At 34.0% G+C, this 27,093-nt stretch overlaps 1 pseudogene; it reads left to right on the plus strand.

The window, feature by feature from the left end:
- Positions 1-25,076, plus strand: LOC112858668 (ADP/ATP translocase 2 pseudogene; annotated as a pseudogene).
- Positions 25,077-27,093: the final 2,017 nt, after the last annotated feature.

Consider the following 27,093-nt stretch of genomic DNA (forward strand, 5'->3'; position numbering starts at 1 on the left):
ATGTACACAGCTGCCTTCCATGGAGCTTGGAGTGGGGAATGGGTAGCTGCTACTGTGTGAGAGCTGCAATAGACTAAAATTTATTGTGGGAGCCTTCTCCTGGAAGACTAGAGCCTTCAAAGATTCTAGAGTTACAAAATAGTTATATCACACGGATTCTGACAGTGCCCTTGTCTAGGTGGGGACATAGATTCCTGGTACTTATTATCTTGCCATCTTTCCATAGCTCTCCTCTCATTAATTTTGTTTGCTGTCCTGTGTGACTGACACAGTCCTCAGTTGTAGAGGAGGACATCTGACTTAGATCAGGCCAGTCAACTACTCCATACTCACAGCTACAGGGTGAGATGCATGGTAAGTAGGTGATCTAGGTGAATAAAGCAGGGCCCTCCGTAGAAATGGTGTTCTATAAATTGGGAAAGAAGCACAGGTTCCCTTAAGATCATTAGCTTAGAACATTACATTTCTCTAGAAACATTAGTAGCCGTATACAACACGACACAGGGCAGCTTACTTGATATATAGTCATTTCCATCATTTAACCTTTAGGTCCTATCTTGATTGAAGCTTTATAAGCCTCCATTAACTTCCCATTTAAAAACGATCAATTTATTTTTATTTTGTTTAAGCAATTTTGAGAATAGTTTCTGTCCTATGAAACGGAAATGGATTAGTTATTACTGGCAGGTACCTGACACCTTTAGAGCATTTAGGAAGTGAGGACAGAGACAACTTGAGATAAGACCACCTCTGGAAGCTGAAGCTGAGAATAGCAAGTCAGTCTTCGTAAAAAAAAGAAAAAAAAAAAAGTGGTAATTGCCTGCTTCCATTTGTTCTCCAAGCTGAGATGCAGAATTGCTTCTCCCATTACCTGATTTTTCTACACACTCCTGAATTCCACCAGTCAGAACTCTTTCCTTTATTTTTCTTTATGATCCTTCCCTTTCGATTATGAAGGCTAATAATTATGAATTGGAATATGAGTGTGGAGAAAGGACTTAGGGCAGCTAAGAAAGAGGTAGTAAGACATTTGAAAGATTATTTTACACTCTAGATACACACTATGCTCCCTCAGCCATGCCACGTATCAAATAATGATGGTGTGTACATTTGAAATATCCTCATTTTTATATTGTTCTCATAGTACTTACAGGACCAGGGCAACATAGGAAGGGACTTCCAGTAATGATCATATATCTTTTACGCTATACAGATTCCAAGCTTTTCTAAAAGTACTCAAAAATTTAATTATAAAAGAAGAGTTGAAGAGATGCCTTCTGAATTATAGCTGCTACTTGATACGTGTGACAGAAGAAGTGCTTTGTATTCTTTCTTCTATGCTACAGCTAATGAAACTCTTGATGAGGTCTTGCAATGACTATCCACCTGACTGTGGATCACACACAGAGAAATGGACATAAGAATAAAACAGCAAAGCTTTAAAATTTAGTATGAAATCCTTAATTATAGAAATTGTTCTCATTTTTTCCTTACTATCTCTTCATAAAATTCTATGTAATGACTAAAAGGTGAATAAGAATGTCTTAATAATTCAAAGTAATTCTTGTAGTATGGGTACCCTTATAATTAGCTCTAATTATCTGATGGATCTCCCTAAATGGGGGAAAAACAACTTGGGTATTGTAGCAACATTGCTTTCAAAAAATAGGACTGTGCATACTTATCGACCTTTTGATATCCTCAATATTGGGGCAAAGAAATGGATTTCTTTGGAAAATATGATAACGTATTTCTTACTCTCAAAGAGTTCAAACACTGCCAGATATAGGGCACATTGTTTATTTGACTGGCAGTATGTTGGTTTATATGTTGTTCTCACGTCAGCGTATTCCAAAATAAGTTTTCCGATATTTTGCGCCTGTTGAAACACTTGAGTTGTGGTAAAACAAGGCTCTCAATCTTACAACATCTGCCTAAGAGAAATGAAGTAGTTACTGACAATATTGGGTGAGATACAATCTTAGGACCGAGTTGAGCAGAGGGAGAGTATGTGTGTGGGCTGAGTTGCCAGGTGTTGGAGTAGTTGGTTAATGCAACAAGCCAAAAATGATGAAGTTTTAAGCCTTTAATCACTTAACGGCAATGGTATAAGCAAGAGGATAAAACTGGAAAAGTCACTAACTCCCCTGTTTATTTTCTTCCAAAGAACAGTACGCCAGGGGAGAGTCAGGTAGATCAGCACAGACGTGGGTGTCATGTCCCTGTTGAAGAAGCACAAAAGAAAAGCCTCTGGCAGTTTTATGGGAGCTGGGATTGGAGAGAAGGCAGGGGAGAAGGGCTAGGAGTGGAAAAATACTGGCCACTGAATCAAATGACAAAAAAAATATCTTCAACGTTTTTCTTCCTCTCTCTCCCCATAAAGAGCTTTCAGCAGAGGCACCTGTAAAGAACTCTGGCCAAAGTCTGAAATAAAGGACACTAGGCATGAAGGTGCATGCACCAGGAATGCAAATACTGGAAAAGTGTGACCAGCTAGGTTTCATCCTTTCCTGAAACTCCCCTCCGAAACTGGAATGCCCTGCTGTGTGCCTCTTTGGCTTACTCTCCGGCCTGAAAAATCACCCATTGGTTTTTAACCAAGAGCTGGATTTCCCAAAGACACTGATCCATAAATTCGTTGTGTGAAGATTTGAATAATCTTGGGTAGGATCTAGCAAAGCTCCTGGCATTTAATCGCTATATAGTAGGTTATTTTTATAAATAATTTGTTTATTTTAATAAAATCTTTAACATTTTTTTTCTCATGAGTAGCTTAAAAAATATTAACCCAGCAGTAGGGTATAGTAAATATCAAGAATTCAATTTTAAGCTTGCCATTAGAGAATGCTACTATTCTCCCTAACAGTTTAGTTTACTTAAATAATACTTTTAGTGTATAAACACAACAGTTGTTCTTTTTTAACTCTGTGGTCAACAATGATTAGTCTTTCATTTTTCAGTAATGTTGAGTCATACAGTAAATTAGTACATTGAGATGCTCAAAGACTTGTCTTACTGTTCACAAGTACCATACAATCTTAATGTAATGTGAAATAGGGAGACCCATTATTAAGTAATATTACTAAAATCAGAATAACAAAATTTCATATCAAGTTTAGTACTTGCCTAACATGACATTAATTTACATAATATATTCTGTATCTTTCTTCTATTTAAAATATTTTATTTGTTAAATCATTGACTTGTTAGACATTGTATATTATAGTAGTATATATTGATTACCTTAACATTAAGAGTTTATCATTTTATGAGTCAAGGTTACAGCAGATGAAGCCTAGAGAAATAAATACATTGGCCTCTCTGATCTCCTTCACCCTGTTATTAGAGGTGAACCCTCTCCCTTCCCCATTGGTCAATAGGGAATGGTTGGGCAAACTTTTAACATAAAGCATAGCTCTAATTGTCACTTCCTTAGGTAATCATGGAGACTAAATTGATAACCATAGATTTCTTTATATATACGTATATATACATATATATGCTAAATATAATATATATGTTATATATATTATATATACACATGTATACACATATATATGTGCATATATATGTAATATATATACACATGTATACACATATATACGTGTATATCTATCTATCTATATAATATATATACATACACAAAATGTATTCTAAAGGCATATATGCTCTAAGGTCATATACATGTATTTTTAGAGAGAAATATAGGTTATTTTTTCAGCTTTATTGAGGTATAATTGACAAAATTACAGGATTTAATCAAGGCATATATCATGACAATTTTATATATGTATACTTTGTGAAAAGATTTCACATACTTAGTTAATCAACACATCCAGCACTATATCTATATATTTATATCTATCTATATCTATATCTATATCTATCTATATCTATCTATCTATCTATCTATCTATCTATATATATATATATTGGTGACAATATTCATGTTCTAATCCCTTAACAAATTTCAATAGTACATTAACTGTAGTCACACCATCAACTATAATGTATGTTATACATTAGATCCTCATTTATCTTATAACTGAAGATTTGTACACTTTGATTAACCTCTCCCTATTTCCCTTACCCCACAACCCCTAGCAACCACTTTTCTACTCTGTTTCTCTAAGTTTGACTTCTTTTTTTTTTTCTCAGATTCCACATATAAATGCAGTATTAGTCATTCCTTAGCATATTTCACTTAGTTTGTTTCCATATCTTGGCTAGTGTGAAGAAGGGTGCAATAAATATGGGAATGAAAATCTCTTCAATAACCTGTTTATATTTTCGTGTAATACATACCAAGAAGATTGATTAACGGATCATACGGTAGTTCAATTTTTAAATTTTTTTTTTTTAGCAATCTCAATACTGTTTTCCATAGTAGCCAAACAAATTTACATTCTCACTAGCAGTGTGCAGGGACTCCACATCTTTTCAAAGACATAATATCTCTTGTCTTTTTTATAATAGCCATTCTAACATGTATGTCATGGCGTCTCATTGTGGTTGTGATTTGCATCTCCCTGACGATGAGCGATGTTGAGCATCTTTTCATGTACCTGCTGGCCATTTGTATGTCTTCTTTAGAAAGTGTCTATTCAGGTCCTTTGACCATTTTTTTTAATCAATTTTTTTTCATTTTGTTTTTTGCTATTAAGTTGTTTCAATTCATTTCATATAGTGAATATTAACTCTGTGTCAGATATATTATTTACAACATTTTCTCCCATTCCATAAGTTGCCTTTTCAATTTTTTGACGGTTTCCTGTGCTGTGCAGAAACTTTATAGTTTGATGTAGTCCCACTTCCTCGTTCTTTCTTTTGTTACCTTAGTTTTGTGTCATCCAAAAAATTGCCAAGAGCAATTTCCCAGAGCTTACCTGCTATCTTCTAGGAGTTTTATGGTTCCAGGTCTTACATTCAAGTCTGTAACCTATAATTGAATTTATTTTTGTGTATGATGTAAGATAATGTTCGAGTTTCATGCTTTTGTATGTGGCTATCCATTTGATCCAACACTATTTCTTTAATAGGCAACTATTTTTCATTTTATGTTTTTGGCTCCTATTCAGAAATTAATTGACTGTATAAATAGGGGTTTATTCCTGGACTATATACTACTCAATGCATATTCCTCTTACTCTGAGTTAAAACCTCAGCTAGAAAGTTTTCTTGGTAACAAAAAAAGAAATGCTTTCTTCCTTCAGGATCTGAATCCTTGGAAAGCTGTTTCCACTATTGAAAACGATTATACAGGGGGTACTAAAAGATGCCCCAGTGAATTCCTTAGGGTCTAAACATAGACCTCCCTGAACCCATTGAGTAGCAACAACCAAATATCCCCTTGACCAGCAGAATATATCACATTAGCCACTCTAGTGCTTTCTTCCATTGTTTATTGGTTTAGTACCATTAAGAGCCCAATATGACAAACGGTAGTTTCAGCTTTCATATTTGTGAAAGTATAGCTGTGTTTCCTTGTGGAAGCATTCCTCTCTTGGGCTCTATGATCTCCATAAACACTGAACCTGGGATCACGGGGAAGAGAAGTAAAACTTTCTTCTATTACATGCAATCATGAGAGGTATCTTTCTCAACTTAACCTAGGTCCTGAACTCTTTATTACTGGTTATGAAGGCAAAGCCTTGTATATTGGCTGCTGGTTTCAGATTTATATTGCCTGCTATAGAAATGCATCCCTACCTCACAAAATGATATTTCCATGATTTATTCTTTGCTAACTCATACAACAGTTTTAGGGAGCTAACCAATTCTGGGTGATAGAACTAATTGTATTGCCTGTGATTTCATGGGATTTATTTTAGAGTGTAGGATTTGTGAATTATTCCTGTGTACAGAAGTGATATTGACCATACAATGGACATTCTACAAGTACTTATATAATGGTTCTGGGCAAGGAAAACAAATCTATACCTGGAATATGTATCTATTCTTACAGGTAGAAATTGTGCCCCACTAACTCACAATGAAAAGTATAGACTTTAATAAATCTGCTACTTGCCTGTAGATCTCCTAGGGTATTAGGCCATTTTAGGGCTCTACATTGGCCTTTGGTATCAGCATCTAATCTTCTCAGTAGTGACTGTAGCTAAATAGCCTTGGTGAAATAATTTCATGTCTTTGAATCCATGCTTAGTCACATCTCTGCCACAATGAACACTTTGTAAATGAGTCTATTAAGCAAGAACTGGGATGACTAAGAAAAACTAACATCTGAAGGATTGTATCCAACAGTTTAATATATCCCCAATAGAGTGATACCTTCTAGTGTTCATTTGTGAGAGATATAAACATCTTCACACTCTGACCCATTCTGAGATACATTCATGTATATTTCCTTTGTCACTGATGTTCTATTGTTGTTCTGAGTACCTGATTAGGAGTCAACCAGTTGTCCTTGACTTATGAATCTATAGATTTTAACCAAAAATACTCAGTTTGTGTTCCAAAGGGGATATATATATATATACATCCCAAGCTCTCTGCCTACTAAGAAAATCTAATCTCATTGAAAGATATTGGAAGATAGTGTACAAATCCTGGTGGAGTAAGGAATATTCAGTAGAGTAAAATTCATTGTTTCAATAATTACATAAGCAAGGAATAGATATGAATGTCTAGACTCCAAATTAAGAAATGTGTAAAAGGGCAGCAAAAGAAACACAAATAAAGAGGAGATAATAAATAGAAAAGTAAACAAATTTGAAATATAGATATTTTATATAGGAAATATTTGCAAATAATAAATTTTCTATAAAATTTATCAATTAAATAAAACCTATAGATCTTGGCCCACTGGGGTGCCTCAGTTGGTTGAATGCGGTCAAGCCCCACATTGGGCTCTGAGCTCACAGCACAGAGCCTGTTTGAAATTCTCTCTCTCCCTCTCTCTCTCTGTCCCATCCCCCACTCATTCTCTCTCTGTCTCTCTCTCTCTGTCTCTTTCTGTCTCAAAATAAATAAATAAATATTAAAAAAAGAAAAGAAAAACCTATAGATCTGATGAGAGAACTCACTGATCAAGCTTGGTAAAAAATAAATATCCATGAATATAAAGGGCACCCACACAAAAACACACACAGAGAAGCAAAGTTCCTTTATACATTAACAATTTAGCTTGCTGTTTAAATGCATGACTTCTGGGGTTGGAAAGCCTGTATTTATTCTCATTACTGCCACTTTATAGTATATGGCACTTTATTATAAAAGAGAGGATATAAAGGTAGTACAAATTTCCAAATATTTATGATGAAATACATGGAAAAATCATTATATTATTACATATATTAATTACTTATTTAGTATAAATTTATTAAGAACAAGAAAGATAACATGAAGAAATAAAAATATTTCAAATATATCCTTAATATCATGTTAATATTGTAATATGTCAATTATTTTAAGAAAAATTTAATGTTTATTTATTTTTGAGAGAGGGAGAGAGACAGAGAGTGAGTGGGGGAAGGGCAGAGAGAGAGAGGGAGACACAGAATCTGAAGCTGCCTCCAGGCTCTGAGCTGTCAGCTCAGAGCCCGATGTGGGGCTCGAACTCACAGACTGAAAAATCATGACGTGCACTGAAGCCAGACATTTAACCAACTGAGCCACCCAGGTGCCCCAATTATTTAAAAATATTTGTGTGTTTAGTACAATTTCACTCAAAATCGTCTTTTTCCCCCCTTAGTTTCCTTCAAAGTTAGACAAGTAAATGGCTTATTTATATCTTGGGAAAACAAAACCATATTTCTATCTTCTACAATTAAATAAATTAATCCATAGATACATACTATTAAAAGCTTAAAATTATATACATATGAATATATACTGTATACTGTAAAATGTTTGATATATAAAGTATCACTGTGAAAAATATATTTCAAATTAAATTTCATAATATATGTATAGATTTTACCACATAAAATAAAAAATATTTTCTTATAATAAAACACTAATATCTGATAAAAGAAATATAAAAGTAAACATACCCTGGAAAAATATTTGAATCATATAAATCTCCTAAACTAAGAATGTAATTCACCTGGAAACAGCATTTCACCACAGGAAAAGTGTGGTTGAACAAATAAAATAGGACAAACAATAAAAAAGAGGAAACTCTGGAGAAAAAAAAATATGACTGAACTAAAAACTTACACAAAATTGTTGATGTCGTTAATAAGCAAATAAATGCAAATAAATATAAGTGAAAATTTAGCTAGTATTTATTGACCAATTAATTGATGCAGATTTAAAACATTAAATTTCTAATCTTTAAGATATACATATTCATATGTTATACTTATAAACTGGCAGGTTTCCAAAAGGGAATCTTGTCATTATGAGTCAGTTTTAAAAATGTGTTACAAAGCAATTTCATATCTAGGAATTTACTCTAAGGAGATTATAAAGGATATGAACACAGATTTAGCTAATAGAATATTCGGTGCATAGATTTTAACATATTACAAAACAGGAATCACCAAGAGCTGTAAAGGTCATACATTTTAGATAAGGAAAGATTTCTGTAAGAAAGCATGTGGAGAGATACATACATATTCAATACCCACATTCATGTGTATCATTTGTATTTACTATGAAATTCAAATTCTTTGTGTGTGTGTGTGTATAATCTAATTAGAAAGATATGCATATATTTGCAAAGATATATATGCACTCAAATACAAATATATATAAATATATATGTATATACACAAATGTATGCACACAAAGGTAATTATAAATACACACAACTACCACATGTGAATGAAATCATATAGTATTTGTCTTTCTCTGACTGACTTATTTTGCTCAGCATAATACTCTAGCTCCAAAAAGTGAAACAAACAATCATAAAGGGAAAAAAGAGAGAGGCAAACGAAACAACAGAGCCTCAATTATAGAGAACAAAGCAATCATTGCCAGAGGAGAGGTGAATGGGGGGATGGGTTAAATAGGTGATAGGGATGCACTTGTGATCAACACTGGGGTGACGTATGGCAGTGCTGAATAATAAATTGTATACCTGAAGTTAATATTACACTGTATATGGTAAATAATGGAATTTAAATAAAAATTTAAAAAATAAAAGAACAAAACAAACAAAACTTTGCAAGAAAAAATACATTAATAAACTACATATCAATTAGTAAAATTAAACTGAATTTATAATTTAAATACTGTAAAAAAGGAACCTAGAAAACACTTAAATTGTTCCTACATAAAGACAAAATTAAAAGAAAACTATTTAAATTAGAAAAAATCTAAAACCTTAAAAAATCCAGAAAATAAAATCAGTAGTATCTAGGCATTGAAAAAGCAATGCAAATATATTAATTTAATGCATATTGGTGGGAAATTGATTTAAAGTTTCTGTATTTTTGAAATATTCTTCAATGAATCTAAAATCCTTTAATCAAGGAAACATAGCAGAATATAGGATATTACAAAGAAATCTTCCAGCTGTGCCAAAAACTGTCACTTGGAGCAATGCTCATTGGATCGGATGTCTGTATTCTTTAACAAGAAAAGATAAATTCCTTAAGGCTTTTACTCAAGAACCTGAAAAAGACTGAAAAAGAATTTTATATGTATACAAATATTTATTTACATGTAATCTTAAGTTTCTCTTTTAGAACACTATTTATATACTAAAAATTTTGGACAATAGAAGATAATTTTTATTTAGATAATTATAAACATAAATAGAATAGAAAACTAAAAGTCCATTGTAATAATGATATTAAAATATCGAATGATCTTGGGATGTTGTTGCTATTGTAGTGTTAAAGCAATAAATAATATGAGATATTTAAAATATATACATATGTATATATACTTATATAGGTCACATTTGTGTATGTTTTAGTATCGTTAGAAAGAAATCTATTAAATTTTATTATGAGCTTTCTGTTGTCAGAATACAGATAATTATGACTTTCAATATAATGTTAAAATCACTTTACAGATTTAACTTTTCACCATTGTATGAAATATTATGACAAGATAACTGAACAGTGGCCAAAGAAATTTAGTTAAATCAGGGCGCCTGGGTGGCGCAGTCGGTTAAGCGTCAGACTTCAGCCAAGTCACGATCTCGCGGTCAGTGAGTTCGAGCCCCGCGTCGGGCTCTGGGCTGATGGCTCAGAGCCTGGAGCCTGTTTCCGATTCTGTGTCTCCCTCTCTCTCTGCCCCTCCCCCGTTCATGCTCTGTCTCTCTCTGTCCCAAAAATAAATAAACGTTGAAAAAAAAAAAAATTAAAAAAAAAAAAAAAAGAAATTTAGTTAAATCAATAAATAAAATCACCAAATGCAATGGAAGCCCACATTATGACTAGAATTTATATGGTATATACATAGAGATTCAGATTTTTACTGAAAAAGTGTTATATTTGCAATGAGAGAAGGTTTATAAGATAGAAATTTTGTCAAACAAACATTGTTTTGACTACAAGAAGGGCAATGACGACAGAGAGGTGACTTTGTCTAAGGATTGCTTTTAGCTCATTCATTGGAGTAAATTTTCCCAGTAACATCACTGAGCCCAGATATAATATGGATTATATAGAACTGTAGAACTGTAAAATAGAAAATGCCCTTGGCAATTGTTAAATAAGACAAAACAGTTTTTTTAAGTAAGAAATATGTTAACTATACTCAATAATATACATAATAAATAGATAACAAAATTAAAGTAAATAAGAAATATGAAATGCTAAATATATAATAACCTTTTCATAACAAAAATTTGACTTTACAAAGGGAGTTTAATTAAAGAAAGCAACATTCTTTGCAACTGATAGACTTTGGGGGTGAAAGTAGCCTAGAAACACTAGTAGCAGCTAAGAGCTAACAATTAGTGTGTACTCAGTGAGCAATTGATTAAGTCATTCTTCAAAATTACTCTGAGATGAATACGACTTCTACCCATTACTTCTACCCTTATATAAGATAGAGGAGAAAGAGGCACAGAAAACCTAAGTCATTTGCTCACATTTTCACAAGTAGGAAATGGTGGGATACAGGATTTGATCTAGAGCTTCTGCTTCTGAAGTAATATTTTTCTTTATAAAATAAGATTTTGTAATAAGTGAAAGCGTATGCACAAATTAAGTTTATAATATACTGATTAACATAGAGCAAGACATGTTTTTAGAATCTACAATTGTGGAATTTTGGTTTGATTTGAAAAGCTCCTAATGTAAAATTTTAAGAGGTCCCATAGTGTTTCTATATAAAATCTTGTCATTAAAATTTACACCATGTCGTTTTTACTTTTGTCCCTTTTTTCTAAATTGAAGTTTAATAGGAGTTAACTTTAAGGTCTACTTTCTGATTAAACACCAACTTTAAAACAAGGACACTACCTAAAATGTTTTAAAACTTTTTTTTTTTTCATTCAGACACTTCAGGGCTTCCACCAAAATATAAAGAAAAGAAATCCCCTTAAAACCATTTTATTACATAAAACAAGTTTTAGAGAAGAAACACTGACTGGTTGCAGAGAGACATTAAATGTGCCTCTCAAAGTACATCACACTCACACACACACACACACACACACACACACACACCACCATATTCTCTAAGTTCAGAGTAAGTTCAGATAAATGAATGCCTGTCATTGAAAGAGCTTCCTAGTATCAGGCCTGGCTGTTTTGGGGACTATGAAGGAGAATCAAGCTGTGCTACACATTGGGATCGCTGCCAAATGAATGACATTTCCTGAGAACATAGGCAGAATTTTAAGAAGTTGCCTTGTCCTTCCTAAACAGTTGGGTTAAAGGGTATTAAAAAAAAATAAAAAGAAAGAAAAAAAAAAAAAAAAGAAGAAAAAGACACAGTCAACCTGCTGGGGAGACAAAAGAAAGAAAGCCAACATATCTTTAAACTTAACTGAGCTGAGAAGAAGCTATATGGCAAGAAGCAATTTACTACACACATTTAATGTTTTGACTTTTTTTGGTCATTTTCAGTTGGAAGAAAGCTAAGTATTTTCTGTATTTTGGCTGTTTACAATTTAGAAAAACACATGAATAAATATATGGCCAAAGGAATATTCCTGGATATGGCCAGGAATATTGACTGGATTTGGTCTTATTCTCACTAAAATTATGTAGAAGTACAGTGGAGACTAAAATATTTTTAATTTTTAAAATAGAGTACTATCAGAAAAAAAATGAAGTGACAACAGGACATTAGAGCTTTGTCATCTGAATTGAAAGCTGAAATCTCATAGTGACGAGGGCAGGAGAAGTTTTACCCATTCAAGGCACAGTCCCCATTGAACTTCTTGCATAAAGTTGAGCGCCCATAAGGAATTCATTTACTGAGTGCCCGAAGGGTAGCATAGAGAAAAGGCATTCCTAGAAGTTATAAAGTTTTACAATTGTCTAGATTTGAAGAAAGACATGAGTCTTTATACAGACATGCATGCTGAGTCTAAAGTAAGATATTAAAAAATAAAATTCATATTTTCAAAGAGATATTAGCAGTGACTAGAGATAATAAATGGATTACCTATAAATGTGTTAATAAGGTTGGCCAAAGAATTCTCATCAAAAACTTAAAGAAAATATTCATTAAACTAGAATTCTATACCCGGATCAGTTATCTTTCAGGAATGAAGAGTTATATACAGATATTTTAGAATAAAAAGTGAGTATCACTCATGGGTCCACCAGATAAATTGCTAAAGTACATAAATCCAGCAGGAAAAATTGAAATGCATGTAGCATGTATAAAAAAATTGGTAAGTCTTTGGTGAATATAATTAATCATTGACTGAATAAAAATAGAAGGTTTTATTTAAAATTGAAAACATAAAGGGCTTCAAATTCCAGATAGCATAGCTGGAAGGGAGGAAATTGTCGAAGCATTCTAAAATTCCTTTATTTTTTCATAGGGAGATAAGAGATATTGATTACATTAGGACTTGGTAAAATCAAGTTCACAAGTTAAAAATTAAGAGGTTGCTGCTAAATGATTATTAAAGGAGTGCATACCTTTCAAAAAGTAGATAACAGAGCTTATCAATAAAATTCAAGGAAGAAAGGGGTAAGAAATTGAAAATATACAAAAATAAAAATTTTAAAACTTTAAAAATAATTTGCCAATAAATTATATTAAAAAAAGCTTTAAAATTTTGTCTGAAATAGGTGATAAGAAAATAAACAATTAAAAAGAACAAAAACAAAAACATTTGAAACCAAGCCCAGAAACCAAAAGATCACTAGAAATAACAAATGAAGTGTGTGTAAAACTTTTCTGGGAAAAGTATGACATTTTCTTGAAAGAAATAAAAGTGGATCTAAAATACATGGAGACCGGCACATTTTCAAGCCATCAGTATCCTCTAGTAATCCAAATAATTTCATACAGAAATTGACAGAATATCCTGAAATTTGTGAGTATGAATAAATCATCAAGAACAGCTACAGTGATTTTGAAAAAAAGCAAGAGAACATTTGGGGATTGAACTCTCAATTACTTTTTCAAAAAATGTATATAGAAAATAGCAAAAGTGTTCTCAAATTGGATGGTAGTTTAGTCTTCATATTTGACATTAAAATCTTTGTACTGAACTCTATTATAGGAACAGTTCACAATTGAAACTGAAAAGATTTCAATATTGTTAGTTTTAAATTGTTTTTACTCCTTTGTAGATAATTACAGTAACTATACATTAGGAAAAGAACACACAAAAATAGAACTATTAAAATAATCCCTCATTTCAAATTGTACCTATTCAACTGTGGTTGCTTACCTACACCATTTAATTTCAGTAAGCTTATTTAATAACAAACAAACAAACAAACAACAAATGAAACACGTAAATTCATCCCCAAATACTTCATTTGAGTAGACAACTGGTGATTATGTTTGAGAAAGCCAATTTAAAGGTTTCAAAAACATCACATTCTTACAATAGTTTATATTTTCTTCCCTTTTATAGAGAATCTTGAAGAGGCAGTATTTTACCAAATCAGGAATTAAAGACCTATTCCATGCTCCTAAATTCAATGAACATTTTAAATATTGGAGGAGCACATCCCACTCTTGATTTTAGCTGAGATCATGACCTCACAGTTCTTGAGCTCAAGCCCCACATCAGGCTCTGCACTGACGACACAGAACCTGCTTGGGATTCTCTGTCTCTGTTTCTGTCTCTCTCTCTTGCCCACTCACACTCGCTCTGTCTCTCTCTGTGTCTCTCAAAATAAATAAATAAACAGAAAAATCTTTCTTTAAAAAAAAATGGATATTTTGCTGAAAACCTTAAAGGGAAAGGTGTCTTTGATATCCAAAGCTTTCAGAAGCCACTTCCTGAATCTGTGTGTATTTTTACATGATTTCTGGTCTCAGGGTTATATCTCTGTTTGTATTCTTCAGTCCTTGAGTGTTACCTCTGTCCAGCAATGTGAAACCAGCTCTTCAGGAGTTATAGAAGAAAGTAATTTATACCAATCATGAGTGGATGTGTTAAATTCTAGTAAAATCACTACTGTTTTTATTGTGGAGCTTGTGTGAGGGATAAACCATTGGGTTTATCATGCAGTGTGGAAGCCACCACCCTTACAAAACTTCTGCTCTCTTTCCTCCTCTTCCTTTTATTCTCACAGATAATTCTGGATCTCTGAGTTTATTTTCTATGTTATGTAGCACAGTCTTCTCCTTTAACAAAGCCCTCTTATTTTCTACCTTTTTGACTGAACATTTCTTGTAGTTGCCTCCCCTAAAAATATAAATATATAAGTTATGGAGTATACAAAGCTGATAAGCCCTGAGGAGAGAAAAAAAATCCAATAGAAAAGGAGAAGGATGAGCCTGGAAGAGGGATGGTTGTGGTTTACAAGAAGGAGACAGACCTCAATGAGTTTTCTGTTCAATTTACAATAGACGCAAGTAATTCCTAAGCAGCTTAAACCAGGACTCTATCGCTACCTCTCTTCAAATTGTTTGTTTTATGATTCTAACATCAATCACAGCCTTGTTCTCTAAGACTTTGTTGTTTACTAACCTTTGTCATAGTCATTTTGAAATTTAGGTTTCTGGTACAACTATTTTCTTGGCTCAAGATCTTGGTTGCTGGCATTCTTCATAGCCTTTGTCACAGCTCTCAATCTGAACCTTTACTCTTCAGTACCCCGTTCCTCAATGAGTCACTCAAATAGTGTCTGTTTAGCCCAACTCCCAGGGAGTGAATCACACACATCCAAATATGTGATGTAGACTCTTTCAAAGTCATCACTCTGAGTTGAAATGATAATTTTAATGATGCAATAATGTTCAAGATGTTTGGGAACTCTTCTTTGAGACTGTCTTCAGAAATCTGGTATAGTCTCTTGATTATATGCAGTGATGATGAGGCTCTTAACATTCATATATATATATATATATATATATATATATATATATATAATGACAGATATGTATTAATTTGTAGAGATATATCTATAACATTGAGCATATCCTTTGAAAAGATGTTCAGTTTTAGAGAATTAAAAAATGTATTCTGACCTGCATTTGATAAAATGAAAAACACTGGTTTGCTTAATGGGGAGGACGGCGTATATGAAATTTTAAGTTTTTGGAAGAAACAGAGCATAAACTGAGATTGTATCATTGTATTGTTCTGCATACTATTTTAAGACCACCAAAAATATTTTATTGATGTTTTAATTAATTGATATCATGATTAAGTACTATAAAGAAGTGAACAAAAACTAGGTTTAGAAATATAAAATTCTTTTAATAACCTAATATATATGAAAGCTTACTATTGGTGAGGTACTTGCTTTAAGAAATGTATATATATATATATATATATATATATATATATATATATATATATTTACTCTTAACTTTAATTCTTTCATCTTTCAGCGAGGCAAACAGCAAAATCCATTGGTCATTTAGAAAATATAAAATACAGAAATTTTCCTTAACATATAGAAAGTTATATAAAATACTTATATTTGCAAATACATGCAGAAATGAAATGACTTTTTAAATCCTTGAAGTAATTTTCAATACCAAGCCTTGAATTTAGAATCAACTTTTAATGGACATCCAATTCAACATAATAATTCTCATTTTGAAAATAACTTGTCAATTATTTTGTCATTCCTGTGGTTACACTGTGTTTATGTCAACTACATCACATTAAAGAATTATGTATATGAGCAATCATTCTGTCATTCATAAGTTGTTTCTTCGGAACTACATTATTGAAGCAGTAACTATAATTAGGTTTTACAGTTTAGGGAGAGGCCAACTTAAGAGCGTGTTCGCAGATTGTTATGGCTTCAGAACATATCTTGCCATGGGATCATAGCTAAGCAAGATACAAGAGTTTCAACTTCAAATATGGATATGTCCTGCTTACCTCCTGGGGCACTCTTCACATCATATTCGAGAGAGAAAGCATACTATAAGGGAAGGATGGTAAGGAGATCTCCAAATTAATTATATCATTCAAGAAAAAGAAAGAAACAATGCACACACACACACACACACACACACACACACACACAATCCTTATGTCTCCTTAGGAAGTCTCTTAACCACCAATTCTTGTCCCTCCAATGTTGCTTTTCTGGATCGATGTGCCCCTTGCAATTTCCTTAGTTGACAGTCCTCTAATCCAACTGTTTATGAAATTTAGATCACTGCTTCTGCTAGCAAACACATTTTAAATCCATTATATACCTGTTGAATTCTGTTGCCCAACCCTTATCACCATTATCCTCCCCCACTCCCCCTCTCAACGTTATGGGCAATGAATTGGGTGATTTGTTGCTTTTCCTCACAACCTTGTTTGTCAGGGAACAGGAGTAGTTACTTTATATTTTCTAGACTTTTTTTTTTTTTTTCTTGAGACAGAACTGGTGGTAGATATGCAGATGAGGGTATTTAGAGGAATACTGATAAGACTGGTAGCAGCACCTGGAAACAATAGGAGCATTGAATTGATTTATGGGGGTGGGGTAGTGGAGGTAGGTCTTGTTTTGTTTTGTTTTGTTTTATTTTGTTTAATAGTCATAGGGGAACTAAAAAAGAAAGTATGTGAGATATTTATCCAGGCCAAATATTTTTGGACAATCAGTAAGTAACTTATTGTTGCTACTGTATCCACAGTAGCTTGTTTCCTAGACCTTTACATTTTTTTTTCAGATTACCTCCTTTTATTCAAAATGGGAAGGAAATGGTCCTTAACATGTTTCACAAATTGTTATTGCCTTTTATTCTTCTAGTTTACTGATGTGGCATCCAGCGACACTTAACACATTTTAAGTGTTTAAAAAAAAAGACTTTAACTTAGAAGTGATAGAGTGGATTCTCCAACACCATTTGCTAAATGCATCTCTTGAAAGGTCTTGCAAAAGTTAAATCCTATGTCAGGTACACGGAATACATTTGTAAACAACTTACCTTTACTTCCTTTAGGTAGGTAGACTTCCAGCTTCATCTAGTGGCTTCAGAAGCATTTTCTTTTCTTTTTTTTTAATGTTTTATTTATATTTGAGAGAGAGAGAGAGAGAGAGAGAGAGCGCAAGTGGAGGGGGGATGCTGAGAGACGGAGACAGAATCTGAAGCGGGCTCCAGGCTCTGAGCTGAGAGCTGTCAGAACAGAGCCTGATGCGCAGCTGGAACTCACGAACTGTGAGACCATGACCTGAGCTGCAGTTGAAAGCTGAACCAACTGAGCCACCCAGGTGCCCCGTCTCAGAAGCGTTTTCATTTGCAGAGTTGCACCTTATAGCTCTTACTATTAATCAGTCCCACAGCTTCACTGAACAAAAATAGATTTATTACTTCCAGACATCTCCATCCTGTGCATGTCACTATCTTCCTATTTAAATCAGAATTTTCAGTTGAAGACAAAAAATATACTAACATAGTGACTAATGTCGCATATAGAATTAGAAGGAAAAATCTATGTGCCAAAAACTATACCCGTGAACTATTATGATATAAAGAACTGTCTACTAGTGAGTGTAAGTACATATATTTCTGTAAATCTATGCTTGTGTGTGTGCCTACACGAGTGTAAATATATATATATATATATATATATATATATATATTTGCATGTAAACATGCTGATATGCTTGAAAAGAATTAGTCTCAGAGAAGAAAGAGATACAATGTGTGAGCTATTCAGTTTGTCCATTACATGCCTATATGTATATGAAAGGAAGCACTATTAATAGTTATACCAAGACAGTAAGTATAAACCAATACTGCCCCTGGAAAAACACGATACATGTTTAGGTGCACTCACACATCACAGATTGTGCATATTAATGTGGTTTTGTGCTAAGCCTATTTTCAGTTAGTTCTTTCGAGACCAATGGTATGTATATGCTGTTTCCCATTTAGTGATTGTACTGACAGCCCATGAAAGTATATATACCTCGTGACTTCCCATAGCTGAGCCCATGTTGTTATAAACCTGGCAGTTCCACTACCTCATTCAATATACCTCAAATAGTAATAGCTCAATAAAGCCAGAGATTTGGAAGTGTTTATATCTATAGATTATATAGATTAATTTTACATGGTTGTTTGGGCTTTTATTAAGTATGGTTTGATATATGCTTCAAATAAACCCCTGCCTGTAAACCTCTGGCAGTAAACTAAAAACACATTTACTAAATAGAATCAACTGTGTGTTTCTTTTTATGCAATATTTTCCTCCAAGCCTCTTTCTTTTTCGTAATGTTAGTTTACAAAGGGGTCAATTGACATTAACTGTTTTGCAAGTTCAAGGGCTAAGAGGATGTGTTTGAACCTGTCTAAGAAGGACTAAGTGGAATAGATTGGACTTGAACAGCTGGTCCTGAAAGATGAAGATCACTAGGGTCACTAAGAAGAAAAAGAGAGGGCATGTGTGATCAATATTACCAGTTGTTAAAATCTTTCTCAGTCACATTGTTTACTTGCTTTGAGTGATGAAAGGTAAGAGGTGTAAAAGCAAATAATTCTATGACTATATATATATGTGTATATATATATATATATATATATATATATATATATGTATATGTATCTTTATATATTAAAGTTGTGATCAGCTTTGCCGAGTCTCAAATACTTTGTCAGCTGAAAATCATCTATATATGATCATGTGTGTATGGACAATTCTATTGCTGAATCTAAGAATAAATATATTTCACCTCTATCTCACACATATATGCACACATATACAGTATATATTACACATATAGACTTATATTTTTGCTTCATTTATATGCATGTTAACATATACACAGAAGTGTATATGTGTGTTATACACATATACATAAAATATATGATCTAAGGAAGTAGAAAGTACAGTTGCTCTCATTTTACTCTTTTAAATACTTAGGAGGTGGGGCGCCTGGGTGGCGCAGTCGGTTAAGCGTCCGACTTCAGCCAGGTCACGATCTCGCGGTCCGTGAGTTCGAGCCCCGCGTCAGGCTCTGGGCTGATGGCTCGGAGCCTGGAGCCTGTTTCCGATTCTGTGTCTCCCTCTCTCTCTGCCCCTCCCCTGTTCATGCTGTGTCTCTCTCTGTCCCAAAAATAAATAGAAACGTTGAAAAAAAAAATTAAAAAAAAAAATAAATAAATACTTAGGAGGTATATTAGATAAGTAGAGTTTGCTTTTATGCATTTAAATAAAGAATGACTGAGATCCAATGTTTCAAATATGATAAAGAGCTCTTATTTGAAATTAATTATCTTTTTATTATATCTGTTTGCCCTCTAAAATACTCTCAATATATTGTGTCTCTGGTTATAATTAGAATAGGATCTCAATTATTTGCAGATGGATGGATAGAGAATGGATAGTTGAGTTAATGGCTGATTGATAGAGACGAGAACCACACTTGTCCCACCATCTTGTGAAGAATTTATCAACACACTCTGACTTGTGTGAACACTTGTACACTTTGTAAAAGGTCGTCCCTTGAGGTCTCTGCAGCTAGTTGTCCTCTTTGCCTCCAAGTGTCTTTCCGACCTGGCATAATGCTATGCACTGAGTAGGAAAGCAATAACTTGTCTATTCAACCAATGTACTTCCAAATTTGAGAGCTATGACCTGTAGATTTGCATCAGTTTGATAGGAAGACTAAGCCAACTCTGTAGAAGTGCTTTTTCAGTGCTTATTTTTTTTTCCATTTTATTTGATTTCTATTTTGCAAATGATCCTGATTTGCTTCAGCGTTCCTTCTTCCCCTTTCTGGGAAGTGTACATCTGCTTCTGACATCTGTCTTCTATCTTCCTTTGTAAATTATGAAGTGATGCCAACTCCTTTTATCAACAAATTACCCTTAGAAGCATTTAGAGGCTATAATGATTCTTTGATTTTCTTTGATTCTTTATGAATTTGCAAAATGACTTGATGCTTATATTAGCTTTGTTTGTCCTTTCTTTTTCCATATTTAATATTTATAGTTGGCAGGCCCAGATGGTGTACTTTGTTATGTCCTGAAATGTTGCTATTTTTTTCATTCCTTAATTACAGGAATGTCAGTCTGTAATATCCCCAGCCTCCGTCTCTCGTTGACATTGTAGATTTCACATTTGTTGTATTATTTATTGAACTGACTGAATGTTTGACACTGTGAAATATACAGTAATCTTTCCCTAACCTTGCTGCTTTTCCTTGTTTGTCTACATTGACCATTTGCCTCTGCTGTTAGATGATACCCTCAATTTGTTGCATTTTTAAAAGTTTTGCAGATATTTTAGACATTGATAACTCCTCATAAACAAGACACTGAGAAATGAGAAAAATAAAACAATTTGAGTTGCGGGGTAGCAGCCAGAGACATTGTAGAAGAGTATACAAACAGGTTTTTTGGAGCTCTAGAAGTGCCCTTATAATTTGGTAGAGAAAAAGTACATGTATTTATTTCACATTTTACAAAGTCTGTATCTTTTAGGAATGTAGTTCATAAAACCATATAGTGATAGGCCTCATTCATATAATTAAAAGTACCAGTGATTTCTTCTCAGAAATGTATTTAATTTTGTTTATTAAAATTTTGAGCAACATCATCTTTCTGCTCAATCAGTGGCAAATTCTTACAACTCATTTTCCTAAGAAGCTTCAATAAAATGTACAAGGACTTCGCATATTAACATCTTAAGGTCTTGCTTCTAGTTACATAGCAGACTTCCACAATAACTTTTCATTCCCCAACTCTGCTTACATTTTCTGAATGCTAACAGGAACTATAATGCAAAGTATTTCCTTCGAATTAATTTAATTTAGCATATCAAGAACTACTAAAAATATCTTCTTAAAAATGAGGTATATTTTTTGATATGCTAGCATTCTTTCAAAAATTTCCTGAGAGACAGACCTAGAAATAGAAGTATCCTATTCATATAACAGTCCCACTTTGGGCAGCGAAGTCAGTACTTTGTCCTTGCATTCAACAGCACATGACATTACATGGATTTCTCAACTACAACACCTGACAGTGTCAGCCACCTTTTAAAAAGACATTTGTGGGGGCACCTGGGTGGCTCAGTCGGTTGAGCGTCCGACTTGGGCTCAGGTCATGATCTTGCAGTCTGTGAGCTCGAGCCCCATGTAGGGCTCTGTGCTGACAGCTCAGAGCCTGGAGCCTGTTTCGGATTCTGTGTCTCCCTCTCTCTCTGCCCCTCCCTGCTCATGCCCTGTCTCTCTCTCTCTCTCTCTCTCTCTCTCTCTCTCTCTCTCTCTCTGTCAAAAATAAATAAACATTAAAAAAATTAAAAAAAATAAATAAAAAGACATTTGTAGCATCACTAAAGACTGTTTTTCTCCTATCCCACAGAAAGCCCACTACGCATCTCAGAGGGTGCTACGTGACCTTTTGCCTTTTATGTCCATTTCATTATATTTCTTTCTAATTTCAATTTAGAACAAAGGATATACAGCATTTAAAACTATTGGATTCAAGGAATGGCTGGATTGATGACCTATTTCCAAATTGGCATTTGACCTTATTATGTAATTTGGAATATGTGAAGGCAAATCATATTTTTATTAACAGTGCCCATACAAGCAGCACATCGCATTGAACACTGACCCAATGGCAGACAAAGCATTGCAAACAGCTGCTTTGTGTCCATGTTCTATCATACGTGCATATCCATGTGCACATTCATATGCTATTGCCTATGTTGTATTTACACACACACACACGCAAACACACACACACACACACACACACACACACACATACACATTTAAGATATTCCACATGAAAGAAAGGACTTGGGGCTAATTATAAAATAGATCTAACAAAACCGGAACACCTTTTCTTATTAATTTTGTTTAAATGTTTATTTATTTTTGAGAGAGAGAGAAAGGCAGAGCATGAGCTGGGGAGGGGCAGAGAGAGAGGGAGACACAAAATCCGAAGCAGACTCCAGACTCTGAGCTGTCAGCATACAACCTGAGGTGGGGCTTGAACTCACGAACCACAAGATCATAACCCGAGCGGAAGTAGGATGCCCAAGTGACTGAGCCACCTAGGTGCCCCCAGAACACCTTAAAAAAAAAATATATATATATATATATATATATATATATATATATATATATATATATATATAACTAGTAACTAGTAACAAGTAACAAGCGGCTACCTATAAGTAGCTCTGACCTTCTTGTGCTACTTTCACTGTTTAAATGTTTCTTAGCACTAGTTACAATGTTTTTTCTTCCAAACCAGCCAGTTCCATAACCTGAGCACTGGTGACATTCTGTTCTCACATCTAAATATCATATGTCTTCGTTGCTATGTGTTTACTCTGTAAAATGTGTCCTACTCTGAAATATAGTGTCCTTCCCATGAAATCTGAAACTTACATAATAGGTGGTTTATGAGTTAAATAGGTTAGGACAGAGAATGCTTTTGGAGTAAGGAAAGGAGGTCAGAAAATGTAAAGAAACCAGGTCAGATCATGAAGAAGCAATTTCTGATATAAAGTCTATTACTTACATTTTCATCCTTATCGTCCACTGCAAAGTACTAACATATAATCAGGGACTTCTTTCATAGACTCCCAGTGTCTCCTAGTTTACTAACTTCTTTGTTAGTAAACTTTCATATTAAAGTTTGTAAACTTTCATATTAAAATGTCTTTTATTGAAAGCCTATTTTTTCACAGCCATTAATATTTTTACTGCTTTTCCACCGTTTGCGTGGGTACCATCAGATCTGTATAACTTTGCATTCACACAGGAATTCTCAATTTTGATAAACCACTCCCAGTTCTTTGAAAATCATGATCAGGGGAGATGTGGCCATATAGGGGCGCCTGGGTGGCGCAGTCGGTTAAGCGTCCGACTTCAGCCAGGTCACGATCTCGCGGTCCGTGAGTTCGAGCCCCGCGTCAGGCTCTGGGCTGATGGCTCAGAGCCTGGAGCCTGTTTCCGATTCTGTGTCTCCCTCTCTCTCTGCCCCTCCCCCGTTCATGCTCTGTCTCTCTCTGTCCCAAAATTAAAAAAAAAAAAAAAAAAAAAAAGTTTAAAAAAAAATAAATTTAAAAAAGAAAATCATGATCAGGGGAGATGTGGCCATATAATAGCTTCATGATGATGACTTTATTCTTTCTCTTAGGATAAACCACTGCATACTATTTTCTTCTCCCCATCTTACCTAATATTTTTGTACAGACTTTCAGGTAGTCCAGTGTTCATAAGTTTCAGAATCTATGCATGTGGAAAATATAGTTGTGCATAAAGTGTCCATATTGTTTTATTATGATGATACTAAACAAAATCATTTGTCATATGCAATGGGAAAAAAAAAAGTCTTTTATTTCAAATGGTCGTAATATTAGGCTGGAAAAGGAGAAAAAGGGAAGAAGAAGGACTAAAACTTACTGAGAACCAAGTGCTGTGCATGGGTGTTCCAGGGCTTTATGTGTTTGAGATCATTTAATCCAACAGGAACTCTATTTGACTGTTTTAATATATGGACCATGGGTGGTACATATCCATTGTTAACTAAATCTGAGGTTCTTTGCTCTCCCTCGGATTGAAAGATTTAACTTATTCTTGCTTTCTTACATATTGAGGAAAAAAAAAATCTCAATGTAACTTTACACCAGTTAAAATTGTTTACATTGGAGCCCAGAGCCCCGGAGCCCCGCAGGTTGCTACTAGAGTCCCAGCTGTCACCCATCTCTTCTTTCCTTTCAACCTGACAGATGGCGCTGCACTCTGTCCTTCACTAAAGAGCTCTTGGTGGGTAGAGGGGCTGCAGTAGTGCCCACCGAGGGAGTGAAGCTGCTGCTGCAGGTGCAGTATGCAAGCAAGCAAATCGTCACAGATAAGCAATACAAGTGTATTGTAGGCTGTGTGGTTCACATCCCCAGGGAGCAGATGGTGTCCTTCTGTCCCGGTAACCTGGCCAATGTCATCAGCTACTTCTCCACCCAGCCTCTCAATTTTGCCCCCAAAGGTAAACATAAGCAGATCTTCCTGGGTGGTGTGGACAAGAAAACCCAGTTTTGGTGCTACTTTGCAGGGAATCTGGCATCAGGTGCTGCCCCTGGGACCGCTTCCTGGTGTTTTGTGTACCCTCTTGATTTTGCCCATACCCGATGTGAGCAAACTTGGAGCTGAAAGGGAATTCAGAGGTCTTGATGACTGCCTGGTTAGGATCTACAAATCTGATGAGATTGAGGGAATGTACCAAGGCTTTAATGTGCTTGTGTAGGGGTATTATCATCTACTCAGCTGCCTACTTTGGTATCTATGACACTGCTTCCAGATCCCAAGAGTACTCATGTCTTCATCAGCTGGATGATTGCACAATCTGTTACAGTGGTTTCTGGGTTGACTTTCTATCCATTCAACACTGTTCACGGCCACATGATGATGCAGTCAGGGCACAAAGGAACTGGCATCATGTACACAGGCATGCTTGACTGTTGGAAGAAGATTGTTCATCACGAAGGAGTGAAAGCTTTTTCCAAGGGTGCACAGTCCAGTGCTTTCAGAGGAATGGGTGGTGGTTTTGTACTTGTCCTGTATGATGAAATCATGACATTCACCTAAGATACTTTCCAGTTTTTTTTTTTTTTTTTTTTTTTTTTTTTCCCCGTGAACATGCGTGTTGAATTATCTAACATTCTTGAGCATTCTTGACATGCTGGTGGCAGTCCATTTATCAATGGCCACTGCTTACTGGTTGAAAATGGAAAGCAATAATATTCATATGACCAGTTTTCTCTTAAAGCCATTTCCATGATGATGGGACTCAATTATATTTTTTTGATTTCAGTCACTCCTAGTAAGTAACTATGAAGAAATAAAAAAAAATCTGAAATATAAAAACAAATAAATAAAATTGCTTACATTGGACATATTTTTTCAACCTCTTTATTACTTTCTATAATTCCTTAGATTTGTTTTCAATTGTCTGTACTCTTAATTCTCCCATATGCTTGGTTAAAAGCGCTTATTCTGAAATATAGAAAAGCACAAGAATATATACATTGATTTAAACTGTATGACTTCCTTTCACTTTTAACTCTATAGTAATGTTGAGCAGAGCAGCAGTGTGATTTTTTAGTGGCCTATTCCATCCGTAAGTCATTTAGCAGGCTTGAGAAACCATATTAATTTTGTAACTGTTCCTGTAAAACAGTAATATCTACTCTATTTTCATTGAATTAATTTCATTAAAATAAACTCTACTTGCCTAAAGTCAGGAAAAATTTTAGTTGAGTCTCAATACTTTTTCATCTCTTCTACCTCTGAGTTTTTAATAGGCTACTGAAATTAAATGTAATATATAAAGAAATTAAACTCCAGATGAACACTGTTATTCAGGATTTATAAGGACTTCAATTTTAACACTATATTTGATGCATTTAACATATGGTTAAATCAAAGGTGACTATTTCAAATATGTTCCCATTTTTTTTATATTAAGCCATACATTTTACATGTCATATTCTGTAAACTTCCCAATAACTTTAGAGGAATGCCAGATACACCAAAACGGTTAAATTGACATTTTTTTTAGAAAGGTAGCTACAGAATAGTTTATATTTTAATAGGTAGAAAATTAAGACTACAATACGTTTTTAAACATTGTCATTTCTATATTTTATGTAAACCTCATATATTACCTATCATTAAGTATATAAGTACATATCATAGCAAATGTTGATATTACATTAAATATTATAATTCATCCCTTTTTTGATATGTAAAATATTTTTCTACATCCGCTTATTATTTGCTAACTTTTAAAGCAAAATGCATTTCCTGGATGATCAAGTAGGAAGACTTTATTGTAATACTATTTAAATATGTATACATATTTAGAGATAAACTTTTAATGCTTATACCATTTATGCACCAACAAAACCAATTTTCAAATTAAAAGGGAGAAATACTGCAAAACCAATAAATTTATAAACTATTTTTATTGATGTGCTGTTTTGCTGAAATGGGCCACTACTAAAAATACAGGGATGGTAGTGACCTCTGTAGCACAGGTTCATGTAACCTGGTCACGCTCACATTTCTGTGTGTTAGGGGCTGGGTCAATTATTGCTCAGTTTTCTGTATTTATACTATGAAAAAAAAAAACAACCTTAATGTTTCCAAAGTGTCAAAACAATATTCAGCCTTCACCTAGCAGGAATCCCTTGGTGCAGTATAAAGTTAATAACTTTTTCACATTATCTCATGATAATTTAAGTGCTACTCTTTGGTTATTAAAAACAAAAAGAATACACACAGAGACACACAAAGGAAGGAAAAACTCAGGGTAGTCAGCCAGATATTCAGATATATATAGGTAAGTTTAGATATAGTTACAGATACAGATATAGATATAGATATAGATGACATAGATATAGATATCTAGATAGAGATAGAGATTAGAGATAGAGACAGATATGTGTAAGAAGCATATATGCGTATCATTAAAATTTTAGAAACTTAAAAATAAATATTCAAAAATTCCTAGACTCAGGGCGACTTCTGTGGACTTCCAGGTGCCCATGAACTTTGAGAAACATGCATATCAACATCTTGCTACTTCTAATATTTGTCAACC

Source organism: Puma concolor, chromosome B1, assembly GCF_028749965.1.
Source record: "Puma concolor isolate L17-30 chromosome B1, mPumCon1.1.hap2, whole genome shotgun sequence".
In the NCBI taxonomy this organism is placed as follows: domain Eukaryota; kingdom Metazoa; phylum Chordata; class Mammalia; order Carnivora; family Felidae; genus Puma; species Puma concolor.